Genomic DNA, 18,994 nt, shown 5'->3' with positions numbered 1-18,994 from the left:
GACGAAAGCGCATATACTATGTCTATCCCATACAGCTTTTCATCCTTGGAAAGTATACTGTGATTTTGTTCCACTTCTCCTGGTGATTTTTTTTCTTATTGTTATTCTAAGCAGCAAGTGGTTTGGAAAATGATAATCCTGCCAAAGCTTGTTGGCACTCGCTGTAAAACAAAGCATTATGAGAGTCTGACATGAGAGAAACTAGTGTTTAAAGGGCTTCTCAGTGCATCACAGCACAAAATTGTCCCTCGGGAGATATTTCTCCTATATTGGGAGAAGAGACAAACCAATGAAAAGGAGCTCTAACTTCTCAGAAAATGGTGAATTCTATTTTCAGGAAAGTGCGTGAAAAAAAAAATGTAGAGTGAGTTTTCACCAAGTCTGAGAAGCTTTATTTTCTTGGCAAGTGAGCAGTAAAGCCAGTATATCTTACAACATTCTACTAGCACATTCACCTATTTTCACAGGAACATTTCATTCTGTGGCTCATAGCCACTTCAAAAACAAAAAAAAAAAAAGTAATTTCCTCACCTTTAGTTGTTAATCAACAGCTGGAAAAAGAATAATGGTGAAATGGTTCTCCTGTGAACCAGAATACTACAATTGTTTATGAAACGATTGAGAAAAACCAACAGCTTTCAGAAAGCAATGATTTTCAGTCACTACCAATTAGAGCTGGACTAGAGTCAACAAGTAGACTCTGCAACCCCGTGTCACTCCACAAAGCCAGAACTCCCCAGGCAAACACCAGAGACTGCAGCTTTATCACAAGTTAGTATCTATGTCACCGGCACAGCACATTCATACTAAACTTAGCCTGCCGATAATAAAACTACTCTGGGCCAGCCCAGTAGTTTTACAGTAGTGTTCTGCACTGCTGTACTAGAGAACTAGATTCTGTTCCCCGGTCCGATTCCAGCTCCCCAAGCCAGCCGAGAATGAAGATGCTGCATGCTCTGGGTCCGACACAAGAGATAACAGGTATATCAAGAAGCATGCACAAAAAAATGTGAAAGCAGGATCCACAGAAGAGAGAAGACAATCAGTGTCACCAGCAAAGAGAAGAAAACAGACAGCAGTACTTGGGAATGGCAAAGAGAAAGAGAAGCACCACATATAGGACTGGTGCCTAAGTGGGGGACAGTATGCATCAACCAACTAGAGTGGCAGTAAATTGAGAAAATTCAATACAGGGATAAAAAACAAACTGTAATGCTGACCTCAAATAAGTCAATGGAGTGGTGCGGGCAGCAGGAAGTTAGCCAGCTACATTTGGCTGGGTTATTCAGCAGGAAACAAGTCAAGCTGAATATATCTGGTTAGGTTTGAAAGTTAGCCGAGTATGTGTGCACAGATAAAAAAAAATATATCTATTATTTTTTATTTTCGTGCACAGATAATTTAGGTCTGCTCTCCACCATGACCAGATTTACCCGGCTAAACTTCACTGGGTAGCACAAAATATTAACGCTACCCTGCAAAGCTTAAGCCTCGCTTCCAGCACACAACCCAGCAAAAGCTTTCCCATTCAGCAAGACAGAAAATTAAAAATGTGTGATTGTTCTGGCTAAGTCCCAGACCTATCCCTAGATTTATCATTATGCTATAAAATTGCGAAAAATAGCCCCTGTGATAAAAAAAAAAGGGGTGTGGTTAGGGTCATTTTCCTGATACCACATTGCTATTTTAGCACAATGTGCATTAAATTTATCACACTGATATTTTCACATTGCAAGCTGAGAAGTGGCCAGAAAGGCTGTGAGAGAAAGAGAGACTCTTTATAAGGCTCTCATATAAGCAAACTATTTATACCACTGAAACGGGCCAATACAGAACGGTGCAGTTTTATTTATAAGAAAATAAAATATGCTATGCTGGGTCAAAAGAAGCTCAGCATCCTCTCTTTGACAGTGGCCAGTCAGGTTATACTTATCCAGCAGATCCCAAAAAGTACTTCTATTTTTTGTTGCCGACCCCGCTGGCTGATAATTGTTTAGGGACTTTTCCTCCAGGAACTTGCTCAAACCCTCCTTTGAACCTCACTACGCTGGCTGCTCTGACCACATTCTCTGGCAACAAATTCCACAGCTTTATTGTGCAGTGAGTGAAAAAAATATTTATTACGATTTTTAATCTTCTGGGTGGTTAGTCTTTTGTTTTAGTATTATTTAAAAGAGTAAATAACTGTCCCCTTCTTACCCTCCCACCCCATCCATGATTTTATAAACCTCTGTCATATCCCCTTCTCAGACATCTCTTTTCCAAGCTGAAGGTCCCTAACCTGCTTAGCCTTTCTTCATAAGGAAGTCGTTCCACCCCCTTTATTTTATTTTTTTTGTTGTTGTTGCCAATCTCTGACCTTTTCTAGTTCTGCTTATGTCTTTTGTGAGATGGGGGCAATCAGAAGTGCACGCAGTACTGAAGGTGCAACACAACTAGGTAGGTGAATAACCCTTCTAAGAGCGGTTTAAAAGCTTGAGCTGAACAAAATGAATGAGGTAAGATCAAACACAGTTTTCAGGAGGGAAGTTCCACAAAAATGCTTTTTTTTTTTCTGTTGTCCATATCCCAGGTAGCATCTGTAATTAATCTCCATTTTTCATGCTATGTCTCCCATTTCCTCTCTGTTTTGCTGCTATCTTTTAAATCATGTTTTACTTGGACAGCTAGAGTGCCTGTTGTCCTGCAGGGTACTGCTGGTAATTGACTCACTTTGATGAGGTCTTAGTGCTCCAAATTTGCAGTGCTGAGAACCCAACTAGAGGCACTGATGAGATTATAGTGATGCATTCTACAGGACAAATAAATGTGAGTGAAATCTGAGATGTGAATTAGATATCAAGGCCAGAAGCAACATGATAAAACGACAGGAAGTTTAGTTGACAATACTGATAGAGAAATATTGCAAAGTATCAATGCAAAAGCTTTGCAGCATATTTTTTTTTCAGCAGACATCTATAGTTGTCCATGACCTTTGCTTTTTCTGTATCAGTTATGGCAACAAAATAATTGGTTTCTAAAGTGCTATCTCACTACTACTACTAATCATTTAAATAGCACTACAAGTCTTATGCAGCAGTGTACAAACATATTTAAGAGACTGTTCATGCTCGATGGAGCTTACAATCTAGTCAAGGCAAGCAAAAAAGATATTTTGTGCATTATAAAAATGGTTAAAGAAGGCCATGATCAAGAAAGAGCCAGGGTGTAAGTTTTAAAAGCCACCTCGAAGATATTTTTAGGCAGAATTTGAATATGGTAAGAGAGGAGCCATGATATACCTGCTCAAGAAAGTTATTCCAGCATTTGGAAGGTGGAAAGTGAGGAGCTGAGACCTGGCAATCGAGGAGAAGGATACGGAAAAAAAAAGCATCCTTCCTGATGAACAAAGTTTGGACGGAGGGATACAGAGGGAGTTAAGAGAGAACAGGCAATGAAGAGCTGCAGAGTGAAATGCACCTGTAATTAGGCAAAAGAAATTTGAATTTTGTACAGAAGAAGAAGAGGAGCCAATGCGGTGATCTGGGAGAAGGGGGTTCAAAGTCGCCCCGCTGAATTTTTAATAAGACTGTAATGAAGAGAGATGGCTCAGCAGTACATCCATGAGTGGCTAAGTGAAAGGTGATGAGATAGCGGATAAGGGTTTTGGTAGCATGTTCAGAAGGAAGTCATGGGTTTTAGAGATATTGCAGCAAAAAGAATGACACATTCTAGCAGTGTTTTGAATGTGTGCAGAAGACAGAGGAGAGGTTGCAGGCCAAAGGGACTAGGAGGATAAGAGTCAGTGCCCCTAGCATCCCGCAATTGTGTGATCCTGGAAGAAATAGCATAATTAGCTTGTTTCCGCAGGCATAGTTTACAATCTGCCAAAGAATCAATATTCCTTAAAGCCTTCACACCTCTTAATACAATCCTTTGAACAAAGCTGCAGGGTGCCTCCTGCCTGCCTTCAGTTTTGGCTCCCGCTCTCTCTGCTCCTGCTCCAGTACCTCCCCTAGCAGCCTGCCTGCAGGGAACCTTCTTCTTAAAATCACTTAAATCCTTATCAAACCAAAGATGATTTTGATATAATTCCTGGATGAACTGATGTCCCTATAGAAAAATGTAATCTTTATACAAAGGTTATGCAGCTGGCAGAGATAGCATTAATTTCAAGTCATACAAGCCTTGAATTGAAGACTGCCTACTGCTCACAAGTTTCAACTTGTACTATTTCAGTCCCTTTCTGTATCTGTTACCATGTGTCCAATTTGTGTGCAAATAACTTTCTGTGTAATTAGCATGACAAACTGCTGATACTGAAGGCATTTTCAGCATACATAAAGCTCATATATACTGCGAAAGACAAGGGCTTTCTCAAGAAAATATAAAAAGGATGATTGCACTACTTCAACAGAAGAATGACATTTCACAGTTCAGAGTTTGTAACTTATTATGTTTTAATAAATTGATTTTTGTATTTGATGCATTTTTATTTGTACAGAGATTAAAAACAAACAATATGAATGGTATTTCAATTTAAAAAAGTAACAGTCAAAGAAGTGAAACTTTATGCAAAATTGAGAAGCTTGATGAGGCAGAATTCTTCTTGTGTAGCAAGCTAAGGCCCTTTTTACAGTAAAGATATGAAGCGTCTCTCACCTACATGTGTGTGTGGCTTTGTGAAGAACGTAGGTAACACAATAGCTTTATTAATATGAAAAGCTGATACCAACTTTGGTAGAAACTTTGGGTAGGTGCAGAAAACACCCTAATGTGGAAGAACTATGAATTAGGTGGATAATGAACTAAAAGCCTGAAGTTTGCAGACTCTTCTAGCTGATTTTATTGCTACCAGGAATATTACTTTCCACATTAGAAACAACAGAAATCAACTCCAATGGTTCATATGGCAGCTTCATCAGTTATTCCAGAATCACAATGAAATTGTTGGGAATAGGTGTTTTTACGACTGGAAGGATCCCCAGTATGCCATAAGCGTTTCATTAATTTTGATACTAAAGGATGAGTTGAGATAGGTTTGCCCTTGATTTGAGCATGGTAAGCTGCTATGGCACTGAGATGTACTCTCACTGATGAGGTACCAAGACTTGAATCAGGAACAATGAGCAAATAATTCAGTCATTCTTTAGGTTCACATGCAAATGGATCCAAGGTACTGTGTTGACACCATGTGGAAAACCTGCTCCATTTGTAACCATAAGCCCTTCTAGTTGATGGTTTTCTAGCACACTAATATATCCTCAACTTCCTTGATTAAAGACAATTCAGCTATTATTGAGCACTCAGTATCCAAACTGTCAGGCTGAGGGAGGGAAGGTTTGAATGAAATAGGCTTCCTTTTTCTTGAGTTAATAAGGATTGATCTGACCCAAGAGGAATTGGAGGAATGCTGGACAGCTGTACTAGAAACGTGAACCAAACCCATCTGGGCCATGCTGGGGCAATGAGGATCAGATGGGCCCAGTCCTTGAGCATTTTTTGCACCCTTCTGGCTATCATGGGAATTGATGGAAAAGCATACATGAGATCTATATTCTAGCTGAGCAGAGAAGCATCGTGAACTGATCTGTGTTCACTGGGAAAAACTGAGCAAAACGTTTCTAGTAGTCTGTTTTGCTCTTATACAAACAGGTCGATTGACGAAGTACCCATATATTGAAAAGTCTATCTGTTGATTGCCATAGAGACCATTTGTGTGGTCAAAAAACTCTAATGAGTTGATCTGCTAACATGTTGGAGATCGCTGGAAGATAGGTTACTTGCAAGACAGCTTGATGTTTCCATGCTTATTCCCATATCTTTATTGTTTCATGGCAAAGAATCCATGAGCATGTGCTTCCTCGCTTGTTCATACAGAATATGGCTACTTTGTCGTTTAAATGAGAATGCATTTCCCCTGGAGAAAATGAATGAATGTTAGAACATATTTGATTGCTCTCAATTCTAGGAGGTTAATTTGAAAACTGTCCTTCTATAAATAACCATGATCCTTGAGTCTGAAAGGGTCCGTGTGGGCCTACCAACGTTTTGTGGAGGCATCTGTTGCCAACAAGACTTGGTGACAAAACAGACAAGAGTACAGATCCCTCCTGAAGGATACAGGGATCTAGTCACCAATGTAGATCTTGTTTTATTTGCTGTGAAACTGTCACTCTGGCTGTCAAGGGTAGAGTGAGCTGGTCCCACAGAGCATGGAGACCCCACTGTGAAGGCGGGCTAGTGAAACTACATAAAATCGTCAATGCCATTTCTAGAAGCACCCTTCTGGCTATCATGGGAATTGGTGGAAAAGCATACATGAGATCTATATTCTAGCTGAGCAGAGAAGCATCGTGAACTGATCTGTGTTCACTGGGAAAAACTGAGCATGGAGACCCCACACAGTCCAGATGTATTCCACACATTAAGAAAGGTGGAAAGAAGGCAAAACAATTACCGGCATGGTTAAAAGGGGAGGTGAAAGAAGCTATTTTAGCCAAAATATCTTCATTCAAAACTTGGAAGAAGGTTCCAACAGAAGAAAATAGGATAAAGCATAAACATTGGCAAGTTAAATGTAAGACAGGCTAAGAGAGAATTTGAAAAGAAGTTGGCTGTAGAGGCAAAAACTCACAGTAAAAACTTTTTTAAATATATCCGAAGCAGAAAGCCTGTGAGGGAGTCAGTTGGACCATTAGATGATCGAGGGGTTAAAGGGGCACTTAGAGAAGATAAGGCCATCACGGAAAGATTAAATGATTTCTTTGCTTCGGTGTTTACTGAAGAGGATGTTGGGGAGGTACCCATAATGGAGAAGGTTTTCATGGGGAATAATTCAGATGGATAGAATCAAATCACGGTGAACCTAGAAGATGTGGTAGGCCTGATTGACAAACTGAAGAGTAGTAAATCACCTGGACCGGATGGTATACACCCCAGAGTTCTGAAGGAACTAAAAAATGAAATTTCAGACCTATTAGTAAAAATTTGTAACTTATCATTAAAATTATCCATTGTACCTGAAGACTGGAGGATAGCAAATGTAACCCCAATATTTAAAAAGGGCTCCAGGGGCGATCCGGGAAACTACAGACCGGTTAGCCTGACTTCAGTGCCAGGAAAAATAGTGGAAAGTGTTCTAAACATCAAAATCACAGAACATATAGAAAGACATGGTTTAATGGAACAAAGTCAGCATGGCTTTACCCAGGGCAAGTCTTGCCTCACAAATCTGCTTCACTTTTTTGAAGGAGTTAATAAACATGTGGATAAAGGTGAACCGGTAGATGTAGTATACTTGGATTTTCAGAAGGCGTTTGACAAAGTTCCTCATGAGAGGCTTCTAGGAAAAGTAAAAAGTCATGGGATAGGTGGCGATGTCCTTTCGTGGATTGCAAACTGGCTAAAAGACAGGAAACAGAGAGTAGGATTAAATGGGCAATTTTCTCAGTGGAAGGGAGTGGACAGTGGAGTGCCTCAGGGATCTGTATTGGGACCCTTATTGTTCAATATATTTATAAATGATCTGGAAAGAAATACGACGAGTGAGAAATCAAATTTGCAGATGACACAAAATTGTTCAGAGTAGTTAAATCACAAGCAGATTGTGATAAATTGCAGGAAGACCTTGTGAGACTGGAAAATTGGGCATCCAAATGGCAGATGAAATTTAATGTGGATAAGTGCAAGGTGATGCATATAGGGAAAAATAACCCATGCTATAATTACACAATGTTGGGTTCCATATTAGGTGCTACAACCCAAGAAAGAGATCTAGGTGTCATAGTGGATAACACATTGAAATCGTCGGTACAGTGTGCTGCGGCAGTCAAAAAAGCAAACAGAATGTTGGGAATTATTAGAAAAGGAATGGTGAATAAAATGGAAAATGTCATAATGCCTCTGTATCGCTCCATGGTGAGACCGCACCTTGAATACTGTGTACAATTCTGGTCACTGCATCTCAAAAAAGACATAATTGCGATGGAGAAGGTACAGAGAAGGGCTACCAAAATGATAAGGGGAATGGAACAACTCCCCTATGAGGAAAGACTAAAGAGGTTAGGACTTTTCAGCTTGGAGAAGAGACGACTGAGGGGGGATATGATAGAGGTATTCAAAATCATGAGAGGTCTAGAACGGGTAGATGTGAATTGGTTATTTACTCTTTCGGATAGTAGAAAGACTAGGGGGCACTCCATGAAGTTAGCCTGGGGCACATTTAAAACTAATCGGAGAAAGTTCTTTTTTACTCAATGCACAATTAAACTCTGGAATTTGTTGCCAGAGAATGTAGTTAGTGCAGTTAGTGTAGCTGTGTTTAAAAAAGGATTGGATAAGTTCTTGGAGGAGAAGTCCATTACCTGCTATTAAGTTCACTTAGAGAATAGCCACTGCCATTAGCAATGGTTACATGGAATAGACTTAGTTTTTGGGTACTTGCCAGGTTCTTATGGCCTGGATTGGCCACTGTTGGAAACAGGATGCTGGGCTTGATGGACCCTTGGTCTGACCCAGTATGGCATTTTCTTATGTTCTTATGTTTAATGCCATGCGGCCCAGAACTTCTCTGGTCATTGATTAATCCAGAGTCAACATTTTGTACACAAGAGATCTGAGAGTATTCACCCAATCTGATGGGAGGAAAACTCTCTCCTGTAGAGAATCTATCCACGATCCAATTAATTTGATTTTAGGAGATAATTAGAGTTGATTTCTCAAAATTCACTAGGTGTGCTAGCAAGTGCAGCAGTTGTGTTACATTTGCCGGTCGCGGGAGCCACTTGTGACCAGCAGCACTCACCCTTCTGCCACCAGGGACACGCCCTGAAGTTCATCATTTGGGCTCTGGAAATTTGAACTGGAGGCCAATTGGATGTGAGAGGTACCAGAGAACAAATGGGATGTGGAGTCTCCAGTTGTAGTCCTTATTCTATTAACTTTGTTGGTATAAGGTCTCTGGTACTTTGGCATATGAGTATTATATCCCCTTCTGTCCCTGTCAAATTCTGTGTGGCCTGCATACACTACAGCGCTAATCATTAATAATGTAGCAATCTGTCCTGATAGTAAAACATATTGAAGACCAATGCATTTCACTTTCCAAGGCTCTCTGACCTCAAGTGCATCAAGGATTTGTGTGTCAATGGCGCCAGTGTCTTGTGCTTCAATGGTGCCATTGACTTTTACATTGACAGTGTAGTTGGCTATTGTATTAACAGTGCCAAGGCCTTGTGTGTCAACGGCACAAGTGCCTTGTGCATTGACAATGTCGACGGTGCTGATGTGCCATGTGTCAATAGTGCTGATGTGCCTGATGTGCTCATGATTCAGTGCTTTTTGTGCCCTAGCTACTCCAGTTGTTCCTCAGAGTAGTATCTCTCCTTGTTTGACACATGTGTAAGGATATTGGACTCTTGTGCTGCAGCGTGGTTTTCGCAGCCTAGTAGACAAACCTATTAGGTCATGCCAGCAGCAGGTGAATGCGCCCTGGGCCAGGACCAGACTGGGACTTCACCTATACCAGCCCCATTCCCTGCAGGTTAAGACTTTGGGCTCCAGGGACCAGCAGGACTTAAGCAAGAGTCCCACAGGGCATATAGTCAGAGAGTCTAGGACGAGGCCAGGGTCTGGGCAGGCTACGAGACAAGAACCAGGAGCTAGTAGGAGGTCCAGGCAGGCAGCAAGCAGGACATAGACAGAGTTTGTAGCTGAGGTGAAGAGGCAGGTGGCAGGCAAGAGAGAGATTCGGGTCCAAGGCAGAGGTCTATGGCGAAGAGACTGGAAAAGGACCGGGATGAAGACAGGGCAGGCTGGGCAAGGAAGGGTAGACTTGGTAAGGCAGAACAGGCTAAGCAAGGCAGGCTGGACAAGGTAGGACCAGGAACCAAGCCAGGAGCAACATGCACTGCTATAGAACAGGGAGACCTGTTGCTGAGGCAATCCTATGGAGTACAGATGGGTCTTTTATACCCAGCCACATGAGATCATTGTGTCCCGGAAGCTATGTTTCCCGCCTCAAGGACTTTATAAGGTGCCGTGTTGCGCGTGCACACCTAGAAGAACCCAGGGTTCAGTGTTGCCATCAGCGTCATGGCAGCATTCCTGCTTCTTTAAAGGCCATTGACTTCGAAGGGTGAGTGCTGCCATTCGCGGAATGACCCCGTGACAAACTGTACCACATGATGCTTGCTCAGACCCAAGGATTCAGCCTGTTCTGCCAATCGGGGAAATACCTTTGAGGAGCTCCTGCTCAGTTCAATTCCCAGGAAGGCAGATGCGACTGCACTTCAGGAGGAGGACCAACTGTGGCTTCTGAGAGACTTCCAAAGATCCTCCACTTTCCAGGCCCTCAATCTTTGGGTATGCAGGGTCATCCATCCACATGATAAAGTTGGCCTGGTCGTGTTCTGGCCACAGATTGCGGTAGCACAGTTCAAGTCTATCGCTGATGGACATTTGTCTCTCACAAATATAGCCCTTAAACCCGCTCTCACTGTTGATTTCTGTATACCAGAATTGGTGAGGATGAAAAGTTCGTTATTTTCCTCTTTTTTTTTGTTTTTGTTAACACTGAAAAGTGCTATTTGGGGGCTGCTGAGGCAGTGAGGCAACTTTAAAGAAAAAAGTTTATAGATTTTCAGAGAAAAAACAGAAAAAGAAACAGGTTCACGTCCGTGCTGGTGCTCAGATGAAAAAAAGGGCTGAGGGGCTCATGAGGTAATGCCAGGGTAGGAGTTTCTGCACATGCTCCCTAGAACAAAAACTCTACTACTGATTTACGAAGGGTTTTTCTCATAGACACAAAATAGAGAGTTTTGTTCAGTGCTGCCAGATAACATCACCCGCATGTAGTGGCTAATTCAGCCCTGCTTATCAACGGAAAATGTCTCATCAGCATAAAAATGATGCTGAAAGCCATGAGAGAAGATCCTATTACCAAGGGAAAAAGCAAAGAAGGAAAAACAAAGAGCCCCAAAGTCCTAGCAATGATCATCCAGAGTCAGAGGATACAATAAAAGTGTGATGGGAGAGGTAAGAAGAGAAAGCAAGCTTGTTGTCTTATAAACAGTGTTCTCCATAGACAGCAGGATAAATCAGCCATAACCAGTACGTGATGCGACATCCAAGGGCACTGACACAGACCCAGTAAAAGATATTTTAACGCTAGGCCTTTATTACACCTCCAGGATCTTTGTCTGCTTAAGTTCTCAATATGTGTTAGAAAAAAAAAGCTAGAGAAACTCAAACCAGTCATTTCTCAAGCTGCAGTGGTTGCAAAGGTGCAAAAACCAGTAAACCCATTTCTTATGCCTATACTTTAGTGATACTAGCACCAAGCTTGGGTGCAAACTGCAAGGGCCAGAACAGCGTGCCAAGTGGTCTCATCACCCAAGCAGAAAACAGCTTGGCAACCAAGTGACTGAGACACCCCAGGAAGGAAACTGCTCAAGGCCAATGAAACAGCAGCAGCAAACATTCCCATGTAATATAAAGCACAGCAAATGGTTTGGGAATCTGAAAGAAAATGTTTTAGAAATAGGATGCAGCGTGCTTTCCCCTTCACCTGATAGAAAAAGTAAACAAGAGGAAAAAGTGTTGAAAAGCTTGAAACTGGGTTAGAAGAACTTGATGGGGAAAAAAAAACAACAACAGTCACATAAAAAGAGATTGATAGAGTTTTCTAAAAGATCTTTAAGAAAAATCTGAAAGCAGAAATACTCTGATAAAGGGGTAAATAAATTCAAGAAAACAGAATCCTACTGTATGAATTACCTCCACCAGGGCTTGTTGTACATGGGATAAGAGACAGAGGGTCTGATTTATGGACACAGGCACCAATTGCTCAATAAAGCTGAATCAATAAAATCAGAATTTATGGATTTGTACCAATAAATTTCTATAAAATTACATTTATTTTTTTTTATTGCACAGGACATTTTCTCTCATTGTTCAAATCCATTTAAGAGAAGCATGTAAATTATTTCATACAGCAGCCGTTTTGCATGAACACTGCATTGCTTTTCTCAGCTTCTACAAATGAGTTGGAGCCTACAGCCTTTCAGACACAGAGGTTATATGGACAGCACCACAGAAAAGAAAAGCCATTGATTCATGGGACCTGACAGACTATGAAACTGTAAGAAAAAAAAAATAAGTCATAAAGTCCACTAATGATTATAATTAGGGCAATAAACCTCCCCACTCAAACAGAATAGGGAGGCTGATAAATGGATCATAAAAATAAAACCAAACGTATAAACTACTCAAAGCTCAATTAGTGATTTCTCCAGTCAAAAGGACAGAGGAGAAAGAGGTGTGTGAGAACTAGCACTGCCTATGAGAGGAGCTTTTGAGAAAATTCAAGAGTTAAGAATCAAGATCAAAGGCAGCAAACTCCATGGCATAGGGGGTGATATGTAATGCAATCAAATGTCAAGACACCGAGTGCACCGGTGCAGGCAAAGCTGCAACAGGGACAGAAACTGTTAGGCCAAGAAAACTTCCTTCCCTCCAAATAGGTATCCAAGTTGGAGGAGAAGCTTAGCGGTTACAGCAGCAGCCTGAGAACCAGGAAAGCCCAAATTCACCCTCCATTACCTCGCATGCAAACAAAGGGCTCAGTCACAGCTGTGTTAGGCCATTCACTGCGTGAAAAATACTAGGTTTTTTGTGCAGTAAATGGGATAACGCGAGGTATTTCAAACACCTCACATTCTGAAAGCCCTGGCACTGCACATATTTAAATTTCATCAGCATGCAAACACATGCTAATGAGTACATTAGTACCCTAAACCAGGGGTGGCCCACTCCAGTCCGAGAGCTAAAAACAGGCCTGGTTTTCAGGAAAGCCGCAATGAATAAGCATGAGATAGATTTGCAAACAGTGGAGGCAGTGCATGCAAATCTCTCTCATGCATTTTCACTGTGGATAACCTGAAAACCTGACCTATTTGTGGCTCTCAAGGACTGGAGTTGGCCTCCCCTACCCTAAACAATGTAAATTAAATTTGCAAGCAACATTATTTGAAGTGAAATTAGCTACAACTCAAGAATTGTATCTAACGTCCCCCAGGAGCTTGGTGGCATTAATACACATTCCCAAGCTCCCAGGGCCCTGTTTTAAAGGGACCGATGACTCAGATTATGCCCCAGCCCCAAAAGTACTCAAATACCCTGGGATCTGCACGGACCCCCTGTTCCACCCCCCACCCCCACTGCCTCTGGAAGCAGCCACAGCGACAAAATATACCGTATATATATATTTTTTTAAAGTTTACAATGCAGTAGCAGGCCCCAACCCCATACCCAACCCCTCCCGTTCATCACAAAGGTCAGGGTCCCAGAGGCCTGAAACCCACCCCTAGACCCCCACCCTTACTCAACCCCTGGTGGTCCCTTGGGGGCTCAGAGCACCCTCTACGCTCCAGGCCCAGCAGCCACTATTTATCAAGATGGCGGCTGCTGGGCCCAGAGCCTACAGGATGCTCTCGGCGCCGGCTGGACCACCGGGACAAAATCTGGTGACTTGCAGGGATCCGGAAGTTGGGCTAAGATGAGGATCCTGGCCTCTGAGTTCCGGATTTTAATTTTGGTGAGAAAGGGTTGGTCGGGCCCAGACCACCAGGGAGATTATTGTTGAATAAGGGGTGGATTCAGGTGGTGGGCTAGGACGGGGGTCCCAGCCTACAGGATCCTTACTTTTATTAAGGGGAGGGCTTGGGGGATGGGCAGTGGGGTCTGCTGTCAAATTGTATATATCTTTTTAAAAATTATTTTGTCACTCTGGCTGCCTCCAGGGGCGACAAGGGAGAGGGACATGTCAGGGGGTCTGTGCAGACCCCCCCCGGGGCATTTGAGTATTTTGGGGGAGAAGGGTGGCTTACTCAGGGTCACCACATTCCTGGGACCACCATTCACATTATAAGGAGGCCTTTAACTGCCCTGATATTTTTCCTCATGGTATTTGACCATGGGGAAAAAATAATGTAAGAGTCACAAAGATGAAGGATCATTTACCGCAGCTTTGTGACTCCCGTGGTATTTTTCCCTTAGATTACAAGCCCTCTGGTGACAAGGAAATACTCACAGTACCTGAATGTAACTCACCTTGAGCTAGCAGTGAAAAAGACATGAGCTAAATATTAGCAAATAAAATTCAAAACATAAGTGAACACAATACTGGATATGGATAAGAGTTACAGACTTATGGCAGGGTCGAACACCACTTTCATAAATACAAGAGGCTCTCAGCCTCCATGAAAATAAACTTTTCATAAACAAGAATATAGCGCGATGGTCAGGAGAAGAGATAACCCGCCAGTGCCCTCAGATCATCATCAGTGATATGTGGAGCTCTGACACCAACATTATTTAAGAGTGAAAGTCTACTGAGGTCGTCAGAGACACTTCTTAAAGGTCTGTCTGTACAAAGAGAAGACATCTGGAAGTATGAAGGCGGGAAAAGGGAGAGGAGTGCCTCGCTTATTAATACAGGGACTCCATCAGCAGGGATAAAATGACTTCATCATGTATTCCTACCTCCTGCACTCCCCACCCCACAATTTTTGGTGCAAAAAGCTCTTAGTACTTACACAAGTACAGCCTCTGTAAGCTAGAGTGGCTGACCCAGATGAGTTGGTGCAGAGAAGTATACAGAGGAGACCTTCAAGGACATAGTACAACGGTTCCATCTCCACTCTGGCAGCCTCTGAGCCACCCCAATTGGAGAAGCAAGGACACCAGGAACTGAGACAGACAGAGAGGTATACAGACGAGTCCTTCAGGGACACAGCAGATCAATCCCACCTTCGCTCTGGCATTGGTTAGGTAGAGCAGTGGCTCTCAGCCCCGCCCCTGGGGCACACCCTGCCAGTCAGGTTTTCAGGATATCCACAATGAATATGCATGAGATAGATTTGTATGCACTGCCTTCACAGTATGCAAATCTATTTTCAGGCATATTCACTGTGGGTATCCTGAAAACCTGACTGGCTAGGTGTGTCCCAAGGACTAGGTTGAGAACCACTGCTCTATGTTTACCACTTTGAATGGATCATTTGATTTATAAAGGCAATTTATAAATGAATAAATTAAATTAAAATTAATCCATCTTCATTCAATACTTTGCTGCTCCAATGAAGCTGCCAATAAGCGTGCCAATTAGTGCCAATTAATTGATGATTTTATAGAGATGTCAACATTTGTCCACTAAAGATGGACCGAGACCAGCAAATTTCAGAGAATAATGCTTTTGTTAGTTACCAACCTAAGTCAAGTGTGTGCAGGCAATCTAGAGGTTAAAGATTTGGAACCCTCTGCCAACCCTCTGAGTTACTTATGTCCCTCTGGCTTTTATGTGACAGCTGCTTTAAATGACAGGTTCCAGAAAATGTTATTTATTCTGTCCTTAGCCATGGAACAACTGGGAAAAGAAGAAAAAGGTCACATCACATCCATGTCTATAAATTAGTGAGAGCATAGCTCACACAATTAACTTCTAAATACCAGATTTCCAAAGAGCAGTGTATTGTTCCCAAGAGACCTTTCGTTCGAGAAGCTTTAAGACGACTAAAGTGGTCCCAGGAATGAAAAGTGAATTTTCTTTTCTTGTAGTTTATAAGAAATTATAACAACATTTCAAGAACACACTGAGACACAGATGAAAGAAATCCAACCACCTGTACGGTGACACAACAGTTCTGGGAGCAGGTCTTTTCTCATATTTCAACTCGGGCGGAAGACGCGGTGTCTCTAAGCGCTGCAGTAGGCTTGCTTGACGTCCTGGATGATTACGATGTGTCTGATAAATACTTGTTACTACTTGTGCAGAAAGCTTGCTACATGGTTAAGAAATGTATTATGCTGAAATGGCTAGCCACAGGGTCACCTGTGTTGGAGCTGTGCCGAAATCAAACACCCAACCTGTCAATAATGGCAAAAATACTAGGGAGTCAGGACCATTAAACGCCGGCAACAGTTTTTCCGTTTCTAAACTCACTTACTGCCTGACTCCCTAGTAGGATCAAAAATTTTTCTAAATTATGATACTTGTATACCCTGCATAGGGAGGGGGTTTGGGGTATGTCATGTGATTATGTTGGATGGTTGAAAAATATATTTTTTGTAATTTTGTCAATATTTGTTTTCGATGCATAGCAATGATGGATGTTTGGATGATATGCATGTATGCCCTGTGAAAGAATTTTCCATAAATCCAACAAAATCTTTCAAGAAAAATATTCGTTAAGAAGTCTATATTCAGCGCTACATTGCCAGCTAAGTGAAATTTGAATATTCAGCTGCATTCAGCAGCCACCCCTTATCCAGATAACTATTTATCCAGCTACCTTTATCTTTTTGTCTTTTATTTAAATGTTAATTTCCTATAAAAAAAAATCTAGACGATGTACAGCATAAAACGTATATAAAATAATAATTATACATTACATATATATATATATATATATATATATATATATCAGCAAACATACTTGAACATATCAGCAAACATACTTGAACATAGACAAACAGTAGCCAAATCAGGAGATGCTTACAATAGTGCCATAGCTTAATAAAAAGCCTGCTTAAACAGCCATGTTTTTAATAGGGATATGAAAGTTTTTAAAACTGTCTGCTAAACAGTTATCTGGCTAATTGGTGGGTGGTAGGGCGGTGTTCTGAGGCATGGCTACTTGTCCAACTAGCTTAGCCTGATAACTGAGGAGGTGGACTCCTCCTAGCCTCCAAGAAAGAACTCAGACTGACCGCACTCTCAATCAAGACAAAGTCCAAATTGGAAATGGGTCTAGTCAAGTCAAAACATCTACAAATACTCTTAGTCTACGCTCCCCCGGGAGTTCTAGAAATGGACCCGTCACCCCTCATAGAATCCATCGTGAAACATATTAACTCAGACCTTCCAACAATGATCATGGGGGATTTCAACCTCCATACAAACGCAACACTTCTTTCTGCAAACTGTGAAGCCCTCCTCACCACCCTCAGCGCTATGGGATTTACTCAGACCATCAACAGCCCCACACATAAAGCTGGACACACTTTGGATCAAATATTCATCAACTCCAATTTCACATGCACTATAGAACCTTCTTGTACCCCGATCCCTTGGTCAGATCATTTCCTGATAGAATCTTCCTTCTCCACACACAAACAGACACACACCGCCCCACTCCTTTCCACCATTCAATTTAGGAAAGCAAGTCCATCGGATACTCTCAGCGATCAGCTCTCCAAAGAACTTTCTAACTTAGACCTAGCTAACCCCGACTCAGCCCTATCCTCCTGGCAAAAGATTACAGAAGCGGTCGCAAACAAATGGTGCCCTTTAGTCTCCAAATCAATCAACCCAACAAAAAAGGGAAATCAACCCTGGTTCAGCGCTGAACTTAAACAAATGAAACAGACCTTACGCCATAAGGAAAACAGATGGCGAAAAACCCCTAACACTTCTACCCTTTCTACATACAAGGGATTCTTACATCACTACAGGACCGCCATTCTACAGAAAAAAAAGGAATACTATGCAAACAAAATACACCATTTCCAATATGATGCCCAGGCCCTATTCGCCTACGTGACACAAATCACCAAATCTACCCCCCCACCTATTCCAGACGAACAAGCTCTTTCCAAGGCTAATGAGCTCGCTACATTCTTCCAACAGAAGATCTTAAATACACTCGCCCTCCTGCCTTCAAATACTACACCTCCCAAGCCAGGTGAGAATCTCCAGTCTCTTACTAGACCCAAATTTGACAGTTTCGAGTCAATCTCCACTAAAGAGATTGAATCCCTTTTAAAAAGGCAGAAACCATCAAGCCATCCGGCTGATAACATCCCATCGAGACTCCTGCTTCTCATCCCAAATGTGATCTCAGGACCTCTGACCGGCATCATAAACAGCCTTCTAACGCGGCTACCCAGACAGTCTAAAAACCGCCTCACTCAAGCCCCTCCTCAAGAAACACAACTTAGATCCTAATGTACCAGCTAATTTCAGACCCATCTCTAACCTCCCATTTGTTGCCAAACTAACGGAGAAACTGGTAAACACCCAGCTTTCTGAATATCTTGAAGACCACAAGATCCTATTCCCATCGCAATATGGGTTCCGTAAATCACGCAACATGGAAACCCTTCTCATTTCACTTACTGACCATATTATCATGGGGTTGGACAAAGGACACTCCTTTCTGTTGGTCCTGTTAGACATCTCGGCGGCATTTGACACCGTCAACCATACCATCCTGCTGGATCGCCAAACAGACATCGGCATCTCCGTATCTGCCCACAACTGGTTCAAGTCCTTCCTCAGCAATAGGACTTTCAAAGTCAAAATCAACAATAAAGAGTCACCCCTAACTAAATCAACTCTTGGCGTACCTCAGGGTTCCTCCTTATCTCCTACCCTCTTTAATATTTACCTCCTCCCCCTCTGCCAATTGTTAACAGACCTCAACCTAATTCACTATCTGTACGCAGATGACGTGCAGATTCTAATACCGATAACAGAATCAATCTCAAAAGCGCTCACCCATTGGAACAACTGCCTTCTATCCATCACTAATCTACTCAACAGTTTAAACCTGGTTCTTAATGCCTCCAAGACAGAGCTGCTCCACATATCCTCAAACGAAATCAATATCTCCCCACCATCTCCACACATCTCTCACATTACTTGCAAGCAGGTTAGAGACCTTGGGGTAATACTAGACAATCGTCTAAACCTTAAGAAAATGGTCAACACAACCTCCAAAGACTGTTTCTTCAGATTACAGATTCTAAAACGACTTAAACCACTCTTATTCTTCCACGACTTCAGGACAATCCTCCAAGCGCTACTGTTCGCCAAAATAGACTACTGCAGTGCCCTTTTCCTAGGCCTTCCCAAATCCACTACCAAACCACTGCAGATGTTACAAAATGCGGCTGCGAGATTGCTGACCAGTACCAGCCGCAGCGAACACATCTCTCCCATCCTCAGGAACCT

General features: G+C 42.2%; 1 protein-coding gene across 1 annotated transcript in view; it reads right to left on the bottom strand.

Moving 5' to 3' along the window:
- B4GALNT4 (beta-1,4-N-acetyl-galactosaminyltransferase 4) overlaps nucleotides 1–18,994 on the bottom strand; it is a 334,646-nt gene that overhangs the window by 274,055 nt on the left and 41,597 nt on the right. The gene's annotated exons all lie outside the window — the stretch shown is intronic.

Source organism: Rhinatrema bivittatum, chromosome 17 (genome assembly GCF_901001135.1).
Source record: "Rhinatrema bivittatum chromosome 17, aRhiBiv1.1, whole genome shotgun sequence".
In the NCBI taxonomy this organism is placed as follows: Eukaryota; Metazoa; Chordata; class Amphibia; order Gymnophiona; family Rhinatrematidae; genus Rhinatrema; species Rhinatrema bivittatum.
The sequence above is the reverse complement of the archived record's forward strand: the minus strand, read 5'-3'. Positions and strand labels throughout refer to the sequence as shown.